Source organism: Cebus imitator, unplaced genomic scaffold, assembly GCF_001604975.1.
Source record: "Cebus imitator isolate Cc_AM_T3 unplaced genomic scaffold, Cebus_imitator-1.0 Scaffold231, whole genome shotgun sequence".
Lineage (NCBI taxonomy): Eukaryota > Metazoa > Chordata > Mammalia > Primates > Cebidae > Cebus > Cebus imitator.
This window is the reverse complement of record NW_016107546.1, coordinates 4,865,324-4,878,166: the sequence shown is the minus strand read 5'-3', so window position 1 is coordinate 4,878,166 and position 12,843 is coordinate 4,865,324. Positions and strand designations below refer to the sequence as shown.

The 12,843-nt window shown below is 40.0% G+C and overlaps 1 protein-coding gene and 1 non-coding gene across 2 annotated transcripts in view; one reads left to right on the top strand and one right to left on the bottom strand.

The window, feature by feature from the left end:
• The window catches only part of GMDS (GDP-mannose 4,6-dehydratase), a 648,894-nt gene that overhangs the window by 272,929 nt on the left and 363,122 nt on the right, over window positions 1-12,843 (bottom strand). The gene's annotated exons all lie outside the window — the stretch shown is intronic.
• On the top strand, window positions 721-827 carry LOC119466820. Its single transcript, XR_005195308.1, has one exon. It is a non-coding gene; the product is annotated as a U6 spliceosomal RNA (small nuclear RNA).

Genomic DNA, 12,843 nt, shown 5'->3' with positions numbered 1-12,843 from the left:
GGTCTCACTGCTTTACAAAGTGGCTAAGTGGTCTTAAATTATCAATGTATGAGAGCTGCAATTTTTCCATACCCTCGCCAATACTTGTTATGGATTTTTTAAATTTCAGCCAGTCCAGCGGGTGTGAAGTAGTCTTTCCCTGTGGTTGTGAGTGGCATTTCCTTAATGACTAATAATGCTGTACATCTTTTCATGTTCATGTTCTTTCGTGTCAGCTGAATGTTTTCTTTGGAGAAATGTCTATTCAAGTCCTTTGCCTATTTTTAATTAGGTTGTCTTCTAATTCTTGAGTTATAAGAGTTCTTTATATATTTTGGATACTGGCCCCTTATCAGATATATAACTTGCAAATGTTCTCTCCCATTTGGTAGGTTGATTTTTTACTTTTTTGATGGTATCCTATGAAAACAGTCTTTAACTTTGATGGAATCTATTTTATCTATTTTTTTCTTTTGTTGCTGGTGCTTTAGGTGTTATATCTAAGAAAGCTATGCCTAACTAAAGTTCAGGAAGAGTATCTCTCACCTGTGTTTTCAATCAATCAGCCTTGGAAATCTGGAATCTGCCTGTAACATACCTTTTACCAAAGCCCACAATAAATTCCACTTTTAATTAAGCTTTTAACACTTCATATGAATTACTTAAAAATAACAGACACAAATTTAGCAGGGTAGATTTAGGTTCAATGGTGTTTTCAAAAAGAAAGTGTTACTATTTTTAGTGCTTGCTTCGGCAGCACATATACTAAAATTGGAACGATACAGAGAAGATTAGCATGGCCCCTGCGCAAGGATGACACGCAAATTCGTGAAGCGTTCCATATTTTTATATATCCAAAGGATTACAAATTGTTCTACTGTAAGGACACGTGCACAAGAAACGTTGCAGCACTGTTTACAATAGCAAAGACCTGGAACCAACCCAAATGCCCATCGACGATAGACTGGATAGGGAAAATGTGGCACGTATACACCATGGAATATTGTGTAGCCATCAAAAACGATGAGTTTGTGTCCTTTGTAGGGACATAGATGAACCTGGAAACCATCATTCTCAGCAAACTGACAGAAGAGCAGAAGATCAAACACCGCATGTTCTCACTCATAGGCGGGTGTTGAACAATGAGAACACATGGACACAGGGAGGGGAGCACTACACACTGGGGTCAGTTGGGGGGAAATAGGGTAGGGACGGTGGGGGGCAGGGAGCTGGGGAGAGATAGCAAGGGGTGAGATGCCAGATGTAGGTGATGGGGAGGAAGGCAGCAAATCACACTGCCACTTGTGTACCTATGCAACAATCTTGCATGTTCTTCACATGTACCCCAAAACCTAAAATGTAATAAAATAAATAAATGGGGGGGAAAAAAAAAGAAAGTGTTACCATTTTTTACCCTATCCATGTCACTGTGAACAGCTGATGCCTCAATTTTAGCACTTACATTTCCAACAAGGATCCATTTTGAGTTCATTTTGAGTTTATTTTTGTGATGTTCTTTCCCCACTGATTTGTCTTGGTACCCTTGCTGAAAATCAACCAGTTACAAATGTATGGGCTTATATTTTAAAAATCAACCTTACTTTCTTTCACCCTTACTTTCTTTCACAACGCCAACTCCTGACTTTTAATGATATTGCCATCTATTCCCCTGGTCTGATATATAAAGTCACCTTTGATTCTTTCCTTTCCTGTGCCTCTCACCCACAGGTATCAGTTAAACCACATGGTTTCCATTTTCACAAGTTGTTTTCACTCATCCTTTCCTCTCCATTTTCAGTGTCATTATATCAAATCAAAGCCTCACTACTGCTGTCTTCCGAAGGGTTGAGAAATGAATTTATGTCTAAATGGACATACTGTGCTGTCACAGATCCAATCTACTGTACCTCTAATGGCCAAAGCAGAGGAGTTTAATGTCCTGAGATATGAAATAAGCTGGTGCTGTGAATGGCTTTGTGAGAACAAAGGCCCAGCACATTCATATTCCAGACTAATCCCTGAACTTCTAGAATCGATTATGCTAATTTGGAGAACTGTTAGGGGCAATTCCGGAGGATAAGAAAATTTCCAAGTTATTTAAAAGAAACTGTCACTTAGTATTAAGTATTTGATTTCCCAATTTAACCAGAGGGGCTAATTTTTAAAACTTGGTTACCACTTCCTTAGTGTTGGGTCAAGATGAGGATAAACCACTAGGACAGTCATTCTCAAAATGTGGAGCAAGAGAAGCAGCACCAGTATCTCCAGGGAACTTGTTAAAAAAGCACATTTGTGGGTCCCACCCAGACCAACTAAACGAGAACTCTGGGAGTGAAGATCAAAATCAGCATTTTAACAAGACTACCAGGTCATTCCTATGCACACTAGAAGTTTGAGAATCACTGGACTAGAAGACAGATGAGGATCCAGGGCTGAGGTCAGATGACAACATCCGCACCTCTTCCAGATGCTGAAATGGTCAAGAAGGCCACAGAATTCCACAAATCCCATGGACTGTAAACATTCAGTAGTTATGCCTTAATAATATGGCTACGCATATAAATTGTTAGGATCCATGCTTAACTTCTGAAGGTATCATAGGCTTTTGAAATTATTCAAAATTCATTGTTCTCTTAAGAAAAAACTATATATGATACACAAATCACATATAACAGAAACAACATAGTAGAGATATAAGTAGCACCTATCATTAAAATATGTTCATACTTAAATATGACATTGCTTTTCTCTTGGGAGAGACTCAAATATATATCCAAAGAGAAAGCTGTAACACACATATAACTTTTACCTAGAAATATGTCCTCCCTAGACTTGAAATCAATCAGCCTTGGGAATCTGGAATCTGCCTGTCTGTAGTGCATTTTGGTAACAAATCTGTTACCAAAGCACACCATAAATCCACTTTTAATTAAGCTTTGTTTTTTGGAGATGGAGTCTTGCTCCTTTGCCCAGGCTGGAGTGCAGTGGCACAATCTGAGCTCACTGCTGCCTCCCTGGTTCAAGCAATTCTCTTGCCTCAGCATCCTGAGTAGCTGAGATTACAGGCGCCTGCCACCTTGCCCAGGAATTTTTGTATTTTTAATAGAGACAGGGTTTCACCATGTTGGCCAGGCTGCTCTCAAACTCCTGATGTCAGGTGATCTACCCGACTCAGCCTTCCAATGTTCTGGTATTACAGGTGTGAGCCACTGCACCCAGCCCATCTCTATTCCCTTACTCTTTCCCTGCTTCAACCTTCTCCATCCTCTTTTTCATTCTCAGTTGCCATTTTGAGCTTTCTTCACAAATTGAATCCTGTTTTCCAAATTGGCCAGTGAAAAGTTTTTGCCATGCTGAAATCATTTCCAGAGCTAAAACGGGAAAGCTGAGGCAGTCGGGCCACCTCCAGCTGGCTGGAATGCGGCTGCAATAAAAGGCATGTGAATAAGGTGTATTGAAGCTATACTGGACTCGTGTGAAGGGCCGTTTATTCAGAGGGGGTGGAGGTGAAAGGAGAGAAATTAATGAACAGAAGAAATTAAATTAGCTCAACCACGCCTTTTAAAAATATACTGAAAAATAACTGACCTGCCATGAACCTTTTTACAAAAATGGAGACCACTGGGTTTATTCTTTGCCAATCCCCCTGGCAGAAGGCTCTCCTGAGTTAGATAAGAAAGAGCCTGGAGGTGGCTGAGGAAAATCTGGTTTCTTTTACTGCAGCCAGAAGGATGGAGGGCACAGTTGGGAAAGTCAATATGCAGCTGAGAGACAAGAGGTCACCGGAACTGAGGAAAATATTTAATTAACTAATCACAGAATACCTGACACAAAAATAAACATGTCTTTTCATCTTAGTTATCACATTTTTCTTCAACAAAATGAAAAGAAATCATGACCTATGATGTTCTTGAAAAATTATTGATCAATTTATGAGCCTAATGCTTTAATTGATTGTAATAATATTTTACTCACACTTCTAATCTGATCTTACTGCCACCCTGAGAAAAGCTACGGGGAATTCCAATGGAAGAAGGATGGTGTAGTTATAAGCAAAAGGGTCTTTATACTACAAGTATACTTAATATTTTATGCTATAGGTATTTATATTACATTTTATATTATAGGGGTATTTAGTAGGACAGTATTAATATATTAATTGTGGAACATTATTCCTTAAGTAACATAATTTTAATATTAAAACATTAATAGAATAGGGAATACTGGTATTAAATATCTTAAATGCTCTTTTAGGGCTTTCATTACAGTTTCAAAGTGAGAGCATGCATTTATCTCATTTTCACCTAAATCTGTCTTATTACATAGAGAGTGAGATATTAGACCTATTATTTTATTTCCACAATTAGATAACAAGTAATGGAATAAACATCAATCAAGTATCACAGGATATTTTGTCAAAAGCATTAGAGAGAAATGAGATAGTGATAAAAACAATCATTTTTTAAAAATTATGTTTCATGGCTGGGCGCCTGTAATCCCAGCACTTTGGGAGGCCGAGGCGGGTGGATCACGAGGTCAAGAGATCGAGACCATCCTGGTCAAAATGGTGAAACCCCGTCTCTACTAAAAATACAAAAAATTAGCTGGGCATGGTGGCGCGTGCCTGTAATCCCAGCTACTCAGGAGGCTGAGGCAGGAGAATTGCCTGAACCCAGGAGGCGGAGGTTGCGGTGAGCCGAGATTGCACCATTGCACTCCAGCCTGGGTAACAAGGGTGAAACTCCGTCTCAAAAAAAAAAAAAAAAATTATGTTTCATACAAAAGACTGAGCTCCATAGAATTTGGGGGTTACATCTAAAAGTACTCTTAAGTATGCCCCCAGTATCTATAGATACTAAGATCAAAGCAATAGGCATTTAGGAAATATTTACTAGTTGAGGTACGGGATTTTACTTTATAACCTAATGAAAATCTTATCCCCAAAAATCACATCCCCTCAAAGCAAATTCCAGACAGATGTTCTTTTCCCTTCTTTAGGGCCTATAATTTATCAACAGGTTGGATCTCTTCTAGAATTATTTTGTATTCCTTCCCATTTGAAGATAGCACACTCTGAACCTGTTCAAAGGTCAGATAGGATTTAAGAGTCCTTACAAGGTATTGGTGCGGCATGAGTCAGCACCTGGACTGACTTCGTCCCATGAGCAATGAGTTTGGGGAGTGCCTGGAGGTGTGGTATCTGGCTTGCCCATCATGATTTCCCATGACTGCCCAGCTAAACCTGCCTTCCTTCCGCCATTTACTCATGATGTGACTCAGAACCTTAGGGTTTCGTGGAAAGATGGGCCATTTCTCCACTGTATTTTCTTTTAAACCTTTGTTATTTTCCTCTGGCCAAAATGAACTATAATAAGCTTAATAAAACACTCCCAAGACTACGCTGTATAGAGGGTCAGCCTGAAAACAGACTTCAGCTGTACATTGCCCATTAAGGTAACTATTGACTACACATGACCATGTAAGATAATATCAATTAAAATGAATAAAATTAAAAACTGAGCTCTTCAGGTTCATGGGCCACACTCAAGTGCTCCACAGCCATGTGTGGCCAGGGCTATGGTATTGAATAGCACTGATAAAGAACATTTCCATAATTGCAGCATCTTTTATTGTACAGACGTGCTTTACATGATTATTCTTTCCACCTTCTATATAAACACTAGTCATTATCGAGTAGAAACGAGCAACAAAATGAACATGCATGCCAGTTGTGCAGCATCTGTTTGAAACTAGTATCCTGGCCAATAGGTTTTGCACATACTCACCTCTTGGCCCCTCTTCTTGTTTCTAACTAGAACTACAAGATACAGAGATAGATCCAGAGCTGACCTAAGTTTAAAACTTAAAGAGGTGAACAGTTCCATAAGCTTCTCCTGCCATTCCTTTCTTTCGCTATCCATTCTTCTATTAAACTATTACTTACTAAGCCACAGTGCAGACAATGAAGATACAGGACTCAGTGATTCATGGTTCCTGACCTCAAGGAGCACAATCTAATAAAGGATATGGAAAAGGAAAAAGAAGAATTTCCTAAGAGCTCCAATATAGGCACAAGCAGAGTTGAGGGAGCAGAGAGCTTGGCTTTAGGATGATTTTTGTAAAGACTGGAGCTAAGACAGAGTTTCTCAAACTTGGCACTGTTGGCCTTTTGACTTGGACCATTCGCTGTTGTCCTGTGTACTGGAGGATGTTTAGCAGCATCCTTGGCCTCGACCCATCAGATACGTGCACTCCCCGTAAAATATGTCTCCAGACACTGGACATGTTCCCTGGGGACAAAACTGCTGCCTTTAGAGAAGCACTGAGCTAAAGCCTTTGGGACACATATGTTTATTTACTCCTCAAAATTCTGGAGGCACTTATTGCTAACTAAGTGGTGAGAATAATCAGAGGGAAAGACAAAGTCCTCACACTAAGGACTCAAACTCTGGTGGGAACTTGAATGAGCAAATGGGCAAAGGAGAAGGCGATTTCAGAATGGAGGGACAGCATGTAAGAAAGTATAGGCAGCTGACAAACCCAGGAAACCAGACAGTAGGGAAGGGGCCTCAGTGCTGGGAGGAGAGGGGGTGTCAGGTGAGGGCCATGTGAGGCAGGACCCATGTGAGGTGGGAGCAGAGTCAGATCATGAAGGTGTTGGTGTTCTGCAGTGACTGTATCCAAGTTAGATTTTATTGTAAGGAAACCTGAACAAAGGAATAAATGGATTATCTTTTAGATGGTGTTATAGACTTTGTGCCATCAAAGTATGATTGACAAGCTAACTGCCATCCAATATCTACATTAAAAACAGACTGATTGGGAGTCTTTTTCCAGGTAAAGATAACAGGTTCCAAATCATAGGTGATATAATAGGGATGAACAGGGAGACAGGGATTTGACTGATGTCTCTGAGAGGGACAGGGCTTACTGCTGGGGTTGTAGGGAAGAGAAGGGCAGGACTCTAGGCTGACTTCCTAGTTTTGGGGCAAGGACAACTATGTTTAAGAGGCTCATATCAACAAAGGTGGGGGATTTGGGAGGAGCAGCAGGTGAACAAAAAGAGGTCTGCATGAGGGAGGGGAAGGATGCCTTAGTCGGTTAGGGCTGCTGTACCTGCTATACCACAGACTGGGGACTGAAACAGCAGAAATGTACTTCCTTACAGTTCTGGAGGCTGGAAATCCAAGATCAAGATACCACAGGTTTGGTTTCTCCTGAGGCCTCATATTGGCTGCCTCATGGCTGCCTTTTCCCTGTGTCCTCACACTGTCTTTCCTCAGTGTGCACGTACCCTGGGGTCTCTTCCTCTTCTCATGAGGACACCGATCCTACAGGATAGGTCCCCACCCTAATGGCCATTTTAAATTAATCACCTGTTTAAAGAACTTATCTCCAAATATGGTCACATTGTGAGATACTAGGGATTAGCACTTCAACATCTAAATTTTGGTTGGGGGTAGGTGGCAAAATTCAGCCCATAGCAGAGGCCAAGGATGGCATCCTGGAAATGGAGCTTAATGTGGAGTTGAGAGCATGGTTATATTGCTTTGAGTCCAGGTTCTGCCTCCTCTAGCTTTGGGACCTGGACAAATTGCATATCTAGGCAATATTTAAGGGACAGTCTGAAGAAAAAAGGTCTGTAATAAAGACTACAGCCCCAGAAGGTGTACTCACCTCAAGTGAGACAAGCACTATCTACCTCATTCTTCCTGAGACTAGCACTGTGCTCAGTGTGGGGCAGAGCTTCACTAGAGAGCTAATAAAGACAGACATCCACCCCCACCCCCATTCCAGCTAATTTTTGTTAAGCTGTTATCTGCTAACAAACAGCTTCAGGCATGACTTCTGCCAAGATTATCTTCATCTTAATCAAAGACCATAAATCCAAAGTACATAGTCAGAATGTGGGGGTGACATTTTTGGATAATAGAATTAGCCCATGTGTCACTTTAGCCAAGGCCACAAACTAAGGGGGGGGGCAGATAAAATGCAGTGTGCCCATTAAATTTCAATTTCAGAAAGACAGTGAATAATTTCTTAGAATAAATATTCATATGCAGCATTTGGGACACACTTGCACTAAAATTTATTTGTTATTTATCTGAAATTCAAATTTTACTGGGTGCCCTCTATTTTTGCTTGCTAAATCTGGTACCCCAACCATGAAGGAACTATCGTTTCTTACAAACTTCAGGCCAGTTCTGATAACTTACCACCAATAGCTGCTGATGGAAAGAAGAGGACACAAGCATTCAGTCATCAAATTTTACTAAGGATTAACTGTGTCCAAATCCTGGTAGGCACTACAGAGGCACACAGGTAACTCAGACGCAAACCATGTTCTCCAGAACAAAGCCTAGCAGAGGGATAAAGACTGCAGGAGGAAAGAACAGCACACCACAGTAGGAAGAGATGGTAGTAAGGTGCTTTGTAAGTCTGAGAGACAAAAGCCCCTTCTGTCCATGGATCAGGATGTTTTCATGGACAAGGCATGTGGAGAACCGTGAGTGAAAAGGCTGGAAAGTGAATTCAGGGCAGGCCACACAGGATGTAGACTGTCAGGCCAAGGAGCTGGGCTTTACCGCACAGACCAGGGAGTGGTGGGTTTGCATTGAGCACTTTCTGAAGCATCACCAGAACTGCTGAAATCCCAATTTGAAAAGCTAGCCTAGCTGAGTCCACCTTCAAAGTCTGGTATACCTCAGGTGTCCACCTTCACAATTGTCCATTACAAAACTTGAGTGACTGGGTCACAAATCATAGATGTGCCAAGGATTCAAGGTCCATTTGAAAATGTACCTTGTGAAAGTGGGTGGAGAAAGTGTTCCCAAAATCTTAGGGTGAGAGTGTCCTGAGTTCTGGAAGAGGCAGAAGGCAGGCAAGCATCCAGCCTTGTTACTCAGACTGAAGTGCAATGGTGTGATTATATCACTACAGCCTCAAACTCCTGGGCTCAAGTGATGCTCCTGCCTCAGTCTCCTGAGTAGCTGGGACTACAGGCACAAGCTGCCACATTTGGATAGCTTTTTAAAAACTTTTTTGCAGAGATTGAGATCTCATGACATTGCCCAGGCTCTAGATATTTTTTAAATCAATGTTGAGTAAAACTAGTATTGCAAACACCCCAAAGTCCGTAATTATAATGCAGTAAAAGAACACTGGATCAAAGTCACTAGTTTTGCTGCAGAATACATATTACATATTGAATAAAATTTTTAAGTTAATTTGTGTGGTGTTCCTTTATTGCATTTGAAATGTTCATGACAATAATCTGTCATAGGGAAAACATACATATACTTTTCTAGACATCTCTTTTTTAAACTTGACTATCAGGTATATACTACTAAACTATGTAAAATTTGGAAATTTTCTTCTACAAATTCAAGTACCAAAAGTCAATTAAAAAACTAAGAAATTGTTTTCATAGCTTAAATTTTAAATGAGCTTGGATTTTTTTCTATTAAAGAGAAAATATCTGTCATATCTGTGTACATTAAACATTATAAAGAATAAATATAAACAATGTATATAAAGAGTTGACACAGTTTCTATTGATTTTTGAAAACATGATATATAAAAAGGTGATTTAGTAAAGAAATCTGCTTCACTTTGACTTGACTACTTCTTCAGAATTTTCACAAAAATTATATGCATTTCTTAGAATATATTTGGTGTAAAATGGTATATGACTTCAATGTGTTTGATTTCAGTCATACTTATCTATATTAAAAGTTTTAAGTTTTATAGGTAGGATTAAAATGCTGACACTGCCTAAAAACACAGCATAGGTAGACTCAAAGACTCAAAGGGTATTTGAGGTGTATTCAGAATACAATGAAGACAAATGTGTTCCAGTTGTTTTTTTATTTAAAAAAAAAACAACAAATATCGGTATTAAAAATGAAAGTCTTAGAAAAAAATGAACTTCTGACCTTTCAAATCTGAATGGAAAACTTTTTGAATCACATACAATGTACCTGGTGTTACTGAGTAAATTATCTTTTTATGAAGGGAGTAAGTATATATATGTGGGTTTCTAATTTTTAAGTATTGTGATTCATCACAGTCACTCATCTAAAAATATACAACCAAACCTAAACTGATGACTAATCTGCAGGTACAAATATAAAATTTACATAAATATCAACTAAAAACAAATTTGTAGTCTGTTTTTCATCTTTCATGCTTGTCTCTGTGAAGAATTAAAGAAAGATAAATTCTCAGAAATTGGACGGGAAGTATCTTAAGGTTGCTAAGCTGAGACTCTCTTTCCACTACTCATCTTTTTTTTTTTTTTTGACATGATTGATTTTATTTATACATAATAAATGTACATTTTGATGGGGTAGGTGTAATATTTTGATACATGCACACAATGTCCAATAATCAAATCAGGGTATTTAGAATGCTTATTACCTCAAATATTTATCAGTTCTTTGAGTTGGGAGCATTTCATTTCTCTTTTAGCTACTTTGAAATACACACTAAATTCCTCTAAATAATAGTCACTCTACTGTGCTATCAAACACTAGAACTTATTTCTTCTAGCTAAGTCTATGTATGTACTCATTAACCAACCTGTTTTCATCCCTCAACACAACCTGTCCAACACTGAATGATCCCTGGACAGTCTTTCATGGAAAAGAAGCTCCTGATAACTGAGGTCATCTAATGCGCCCCACAGGCTAGGTCTACCCCAAGGCCACCCCTGACATCCTGGACACCTACCCTGGCCTTCCTTCCCCTCTTCTACATAGAGTTCTCCACTGGGTGGCAAATCCCACCCCAGAGGAGATCCTCAAGGCCTTTCCCCTGGCTTCAGGCCCTAATAAAACTTAACTAAAGTTGACTACAGAAAATAACCTTCTAAATTAAATTATTTGGCACTTTAAAAATCAGAATTGTAAGATACCTTAGAAACTACTTAGTTAAGTCTCTTTAAGATGAGGAAACTCATGCTTGTAGGTAGAGACAGTTCTTGTGCCAGTATGTTTCATCACAAGTGATGTGATTCCAGTCAGCCCCTTCGCTTCCTAGGGTCTATCAGATGGGCAAAATATTTGTTTCCACCCTCCTTGTCTGGAAGGCATTTACCTGTGCCTAAGTCTGTAGGGCCACAGCAATGAAAAACTGCACACCAGTCAAGCCCTCCTGACCTTAAGGTTTAGAATGGAAGAAAGACTTTGAACAACTAACCACAAGTGTCCAGTTACAAAATAAAGAACAGGGTGCAATGCGAGCTTTTGAATGAGGTGCCAGCGTAATTGGGGGATCAGAACAACTTGCTGCGGGGAGATGACACTCTAAATGGGGGTGCTGTGAAAACTGAATCCCATCATGCATTGATTTAAGAAATTCCTGGCCGGGCGCGGTGGCTCAAGCCTGTAATCCCAGCACTTTGGGAGGCCGAGGCGGGTGGATCACGAGGTCAAGAGATTGAGACCATCCTGGTCAACATGGTGAAACCCCGTCTCTACTAAAAATACAAAAAAATTAGCTGGGCATGGTGGCTCGTGCCTGTAATCCCAGCTACTCAGGAGGGTGAGGCAGGAGAATTGCCTGAACCCAGGAGGCGGAGGTTGCGGTGAGCCGAGATCGCGCCATTGCACTCCAGCCTGGGTAACAAGAGCGAAACTCCGTCTCAAAAAAAAAAAAAAAAAAAAGAAATTCCTACCAGCCTATGCTGGGCCAGAAAGTGTGCCAGTGGCTGGGGACTTCGAACGAACAGGATAGGTGTGGCTTCTACCCTAATGGAACTCACAGTGAACAATAAAGAACATCATGGATTTACAAATAATGAATTAATTACAATGGTGATAAATGTCATAAAAGGAAACAAATGAAATAATGTACATAAAAGAGATTCATGAACTTTCACCTTCCTTATAAATGTTCCTCCGTGCTAGGAATAATAGAAGTGGCAATGGGAGAATAAAGTTAGAAAGAAAACTTCCTTATTCCCTGCTTTCCTTTCTCCCTCTTCCTCCATTTCTCCATCCATCCTGCCCCTCTATCTAGGAAGCTGGTAAGATATCTATTGTGAAAATACCAGGCACATGGTAAATAATTAGAGAGCCATTTAGGTTATTTTTCTTCTCCAATCTTACTTAGAATGTCAGATTTACATGTCACCAGTGTTTATTTTGTTTTGTTTTGTTTCTAGATGCTTTGATCCATCAGAATGCACTGGCATAATTAGTAATATCTAACTTTATTACTCGGAGAAAATTTAAGATCATGGTCCCCAAGTATCCTGGCTAAGGGGATTAAAGTGAATAGCAGTTACAACGCTTCATATGACAAAGTGGAACAAAGGTGACCCATGGAACTTTTTAAGGAGTAGACTCCATTAAAGAGAGAAGACCTTCACCAAGAAAACCCAGTGCTATAGGTGCACTGAACCAAGAGAGAAAACCTGTGGGCCATTTCAGGAAATGATGGAAGAAAGTAGAAGTTTTAATAAGTTCACTATAAAAAATATTAAATTTCAAAGCCAAAAAACAATCTCCTAAGGCTTCAGTGGAACCTTAGCTCAGACTATTTTGTAAACATGACCTCATCTTTATTAAAGGCTGCATCAGTTGGAATTTGGCAGGGAAGAAGTAGAGCAAAGAGAACACAGTCACCACTCTAAGGCAATGTGGAGACCCTGGACAGGGCACCCTCGCATTAGTTGCTGAAGAAAGCCCACACAACTGCCTACACACTCTGAGCCAACATTCAAGGCTTATGTCACTCTATTTTCTACATGAACTGCCCCTTCCCTAGAAAGGCAAGCTTGGAGGAGCAGGGAGCCCTGTTTGTGTCAGAGGCATTGCTCTGAAGCCTTCTTCATCAGACAGGGAGAAACTAGAGTTGTGG